Source organism: Chenopodium album, chromosome 17 (genome assembly GCF_948465745.1).
Source record: "Chenopodium album chromosome 17, dcCheAlbu1.1, whole genome shotgun sequence".
Classification (NCBI taxonomy): Eukaryota; Viridiplantae; Streptophyta; class Magnoliopsida; order Caryophyllales; family Amaranthaceae; genus Chenopodium; species Chenopodium album.
Genome location: NC_137850.1, coordinates 4457832 through 4463831, shown reverse-complemented (window position 1 = coordinate 4463831; position 6000 = coordinate 4457832).

Sequence of the window (6000 nt, the reverse complement as noted above, 5' to 3'; positions counted from 1 at the left end):
ATCAATGCAACCAATCCCAAAACTCTAATCCTCTCTCCAACTCACGGCCCTCATCCTCCCCCCACGTCTGTACGGCAGGCCACCCCTTTGTGGCGCGTGTGGTGGTTATCGTGGTGGTTCTTGGTTAGTATGTCTCTCCTCTCCGTTGAAGGTTGATTGAAGCGTTCAGTCACGACTAACTAGCATTAGTGGAGGTCTTAATCTGTGCCCGTGGACCAAGTAGAGGAATCACGCTTGGGGTTCTTTATCTCCCTTTGTTCTTGCTCGATCGCACGTGGAATCACGCTTCAAAGGTACAATTATTTGTTCTTTATGCGTTATGCATTAGATCCTTGGATTAGGTACTATATGAATATGATTCATGTTTATTTCCGCTGCGTAGTACCTATAAACTCCTACATAGGGGATGAGTGTGTGCATTATAAACCGGACTAACGTGAAACGGTCTCACTCAAAACATTTTGTACTCAGTTAGTGTTATAAGGGTCACTCAATTAGTGATATAGGGTTTTCTTTTTTTTTTATTTTTTTTTTTAGGAAAATATAGGGCTTATTTATTAGTAAGTGTTATAATGGTTACACTGTGAGTGTTGTAGGGGTTACTTTATTTGTTAATTATTTAAGAGTTACTCAATATGTATAATAAGGGGCTACTCTATTATGTTAGTAAGATAGGGGTTAACTCGTCAGTGTCATAGGCGTTACTATTTTTTTTTACAAGTAGCCACACGGTGTGCCAATCGCATAGAAACCGTGTTGTATATTTTGTATATGTCATCATGGGTGATATGTAAGAGTAATTTGCATGCATTTTTTTAACTTTTCTTATATCTGTGTACATATAATTTTTTTTCACTATTATATACTTGTATGTGCAATAAAAATATTAAATGATTACATAAAATAATAATAATAATAATAATAATAATAATAATAATAATAAAAAGACAATTAATCAAACAATCAAGGGCAAGCCTACGCATCCTTCTAAGGTCATATATAGTTAAAGTTTACAATATTTGAAAAAAAAATTATACTAAGCAGTGGCTTTTCAGATTTTTAGACGTGTAAATTTTTTGACATGGAAGATGTAATATGTGTGTGGTGATGAGGTTGATTCATCATGTGATAAATTTAGTAGGTGATGAGACAAGATAATTCATATATTTTATCCTCCACGTGTGAAAGAAAAATATGAGAAGTAATATTTACATACATAATTAAAATACAACAACTTTTTGGTGAAGCAGGCCACCCCGTGTGGCAGGGGTTACCCAAGTTATTTTGTTAAAGGTCACCCGAGTTATTCAGTCAGGGGTTACTCAAGTTACTCGGTCAGGGTTACTTGAGGGGTTCAGACAGGGGTTACTCGAGAGGTTCACTCGGTCTAGAGTTATTTGAGAGGTTACTCGATCAGGAGTTACTTGAGGGGTTGCTCGGTCAGGGGTTACTCGAGTTGAGGGGTAACCTCAACAACTCGAATAACCCCTGACCGAGTAACTCGAGTAATCCTGTTCACACGATACAGCAGACCGCATACAAAAAATTGTGATAAACATATCAAATGTCTAAAAATATGTGACTATATTCATGCTATATGTGAATATAAAAAATCCTATTTTTAGAAGTTACATGTTAAATTTCAATTGTTTTAGAGGCCATAGAGAAAAAAGATATGACTTTATTTGTGATATACGAAATACAATATTAATACAATGATCATGTTTTTTATTAATAGAAATTATTTTTCCAAGCATATATTGAGTTCACAAAGTTTTATATGTGGTTGGCTACACCGTGTGGATGAGATTATTTGGTCAGGGGTTACTCGGTAGATCAGGGGTTACTTGGTCAAGGGTTATTCGATCAGTTCATTGATTGATTATCAGTTCATTGATTGAGTTGAATTATATTTAAAAACTTTACATTATTCAATTTAAGAATAAAAAAGTTGTCTTTAAAGCAGTATATCATTATTTTAAAAGGTTAAAAATGCATGATTAAGACATTTATGTAAGTAAATTCATTATTACTCATTAATTCCTTTTATCTTAAAATTTTGTGAAATGAATACAAGTAATAAGATTTGTAAGTCGTACATCGCACACATCGCACAGATGCTATGCTAGTTGGTTATTAAACTTGTACTTGGTTCTACACAAGTACTAATTTATACGCAAGTACGTTTTGTTGGATGATCCGATGATATAATAGGAGTAATTTAAAGCCATTTTTTTTTACTTTCCTTCTCTGTTTCATTGATGCATTCCAATCGGCTTAACGGTGAGTCGCAAAGTATATTTTACATACCGTACTAGTACAGTATCCGTGCACGGTTTTAAAAGTTTAAATATTAAATTTTACAAAATCAAAACCAAAGTTAGCTTAATGCATAGTAGTAATTTTTTTTTTTTTTCCATTATATGATTATTCATTCACAATAATTTGTATTATTGCGTATCATAATTTTAATTCAATGTTAAAGAAAATAAATTAATTTAGAGATATAAAAAAGTTTATGTTCTTTACATATATTACCTATTAGATCATAATGACGTGCCCATTCATATATCTCATATTTTACCCTTTATGTGTACTTTTGATTTAATCAACTTAATAAACTACTTTCTCTATCTCTTAATGTGGTCACATAATTTTAAATCAGTTACTTTAGTTACCTCCAAGATAAACTATAGTTACCCTATTATAAATAAAAGTTACCCTGTTATAAGTAAAAGTTACCCATTTAATGGAGAGCTTATGTTTCTTATCTAATGGAGACTGTATAATTTACATTATAAAATTATACATTAAGCTTTTTTTTTAAATATATATATATATATATATATATATATATATATATATATATATATATATATATATATATATATATATATATATATATATATATATATATATATATATTTATATCTTAATGCCATATTTTCTACGTCCTTAAGTTATTTTGCAGCACCATTTTTATTTTTTTGCCGTAGAAAAATGTGTCCAATTGTTCCTTCTGTCTCTAATTTTTTACCCCATTGCATGTATATCGGTAATACCTGTCCTAAAATCATGCACTTCAAATATTATGCACGATAATAATTTTATCTAAAAGTTATTATCTTTGGTTTATAGTGTATATATTATATATAGTGTATATCTTCTAGTCAAAGCATAAGATTAGTACCTCATTGTATTTAATTCATCACGCCTAGTTTGAGGCTAGTATTATGTATATATGCTGACTTTTGGTAAAGTGAATAGCAAAGGAAATATTCCCAAATTCTTCCATCTTTATATTTTTATTCATGCATATTACTACATGATATTTATTTTTGATAATTTTACTTGATATGACGATTTTTCAGCAACTTTTGTGTGTGGCCAGCTAACACACCAATAACCCCTCACCAGATAACCTCTTACCGACTAAATTACCCCTGATCAAGTAATCTGCTAACCTAGTAGCCCCAAACCGGCCAAGTAACTCTTGATCGAGTGAGTAACCCTTTACTAACCGAGTAACTCCTGATTGAGTGAGTAATCCCTGACTGACCGAGTAACTCTTGACCAAGTAACCTGCCCTGACCATTCTCAAAAATATGTGATTGGCCACACTGTTTGTGATGATTTTTTTATTTAAGAATAATAATGAAATATTATGTACATATATATGCAATTAATTTTTTTTAGACAAAAACTGTATCACATAAGATAAATAAAATTTATATTTTTTGGCAAAAATATTTAGTGCCCTCTGTTTTAGTATAGAATAGTAAGCCTTGACCGACCGAGTAACCCCTGACTAATTGAGTAATCCCTGACTGACCGAGTAACCCCTGTTTGACTGAGTAATCTCTGACTGACCGAGTAACCCCTGACCAAGTAACCCTGACCATTCTTACAAAAAAAAAAAAAAAAAAAAAAAAAAAAAAAAAAGCTTTTTTTTTAATTTATTTTTTATATTTAAAAATAATAATGAAATATTATGTACATATATATGTAGTTAAATTTTTTTAGACAAAAACTATATCACATAAGATCAATAAAATTTATATTTTTTTGACAAAAATATTACTATATAATATAAATATGATATACATACGTTTCTTCTTACTCTAGTTCCACTATGCATGGTAATAATTTTATCTAATATCTTTTGTGAAATATAGTGTATATATTTTTTTCATCTTTTTAGACAAAAATTGTATCACATAAGATTAATTAATTTATATTTTGATGTCAAAAATATTATATAAGATCAATTATTTTTATTTTACTATTCAAACTTTGATATTTTTATTATATTATATTACACGAATTTTATACATAAAATATATAGGAAATAAAAGGTATTTAAGAAATTTAGTTAGCTAATTGCTTTATTTTTAGTTTATTTCATAAAAATCTTAAGTATAAAATTGTGAGTCTGTGACTAATACATTTTGATATTTTGATTAAGATCATTTTATTCTTAGTTCATTTTCACCGTCATTATTTTTTATAAATGTTAGCATTTTTATTGGTAGGGGCATGGCTGTGTAGGTTATAAATATTTTACTTTGGAGTTTGGAAAATAGCATGAATCCATGATTATTAACGAAAATAACAATAGCTTGTCCATGTATAACTCTCCCATCAATGTTATTTTTATTATTAAATATGATATTTTTTTATTTTATTGAAAGTTAGGCAATATGCCAACACTAATTGATTCAGTATTTTTTTGTAGGAGATTATTGTGCTCACAAGAGTGTCATTAAAAAAATGACATGAAAATAAACTAAAAATAAAATGGCTTAAATTTTTTTAAGACCTTTTATTTTCTTAAAATCTTACGCATTAAAATTTTGAAAAATATGTCAAAAATAATCCCAACTTTCACGTATTCGCTTTAAATAATCACAACTTTGGATTATATTAAATAACCCCAACTTTGGGGTGTATTCGCTCAAAACAGGCCCAAATCGGTCACAAACTTGTTATAATAGGTTAAGGTGACACGTGTCACCATGTGATTGGTTCATAAATTAAAAAAAAAATTTAAATAAAAAACTTACAAAAAAAATTTTTTTAAAAAAAGAGAAAAACTTAAAAAAAAAATGTAACCCAACCACCACCAAGAACCACCTTCCCCACTACCCACGAACCACCTTCCCTACAACAGCCGCGGCGGCCGGAACCCCCTTCCCTACCTACGCGCCGGCCAGAACTCCGTCTCTCACGCCGGTAGCTCCCTTTCCCCCAAAACCACCAATTTCGTAGCCTAAAACCCTCGAAATCCTACCCACCCGACCACCCAAAATCCCTAAAACACCTCCTCCACCGCATAAAAACCACCAGCCGCCCCTCCACCACCATCAGAACCCTAGCGCAAGGGTTTCGATGATGGTGGAGGGGCGGGCGGTGGTTTTTAGCAGTGGGGGATGGTATTTTAAGGATTTGGTGAAGGTTGTGGGATTGGTTGTTTGAGGGAAAGGGGTGTTGGTTAGGGCGGTGCCGGCGTGGGCCAACGTGACCGCATGTGGGAGGGGGTCTGGCCGCAGCAGGCTGAGGTCGAGGGCTTGGGCTAGGCCGGTGGCAGGCCCGATGACGGTGGTTGTCGTGGGTTGGGGGCTTGGCCATATGGGGTTAGGTTTTTTATTTTTTATTTTTTATTTTTAGTTTTTTTTTTTAAATTTTTTTATTATATTTTCAACCATTAACACGATGACACGTGTCAATAATTAAAAAAAAAATTACCTGTTTAACAGGTTACCGGTCACATGGGCCTATTTTGAGCGAATACACCCCAAAGTTGGGATTATTTAAAGCGAATACACGAAAATTGAGATTTTAACAAATTTTCCTAAAATTTTTTAGACAAAAGTTGTATCACTTAAGATCAATAAATTTTAATTTTGTTGGCAAAACTATTATATAAGATCAACTATTTTTATTCTAATATACGAACTGTGATATTTTTATCATATTATATAATATTTGAATTTTATGTGT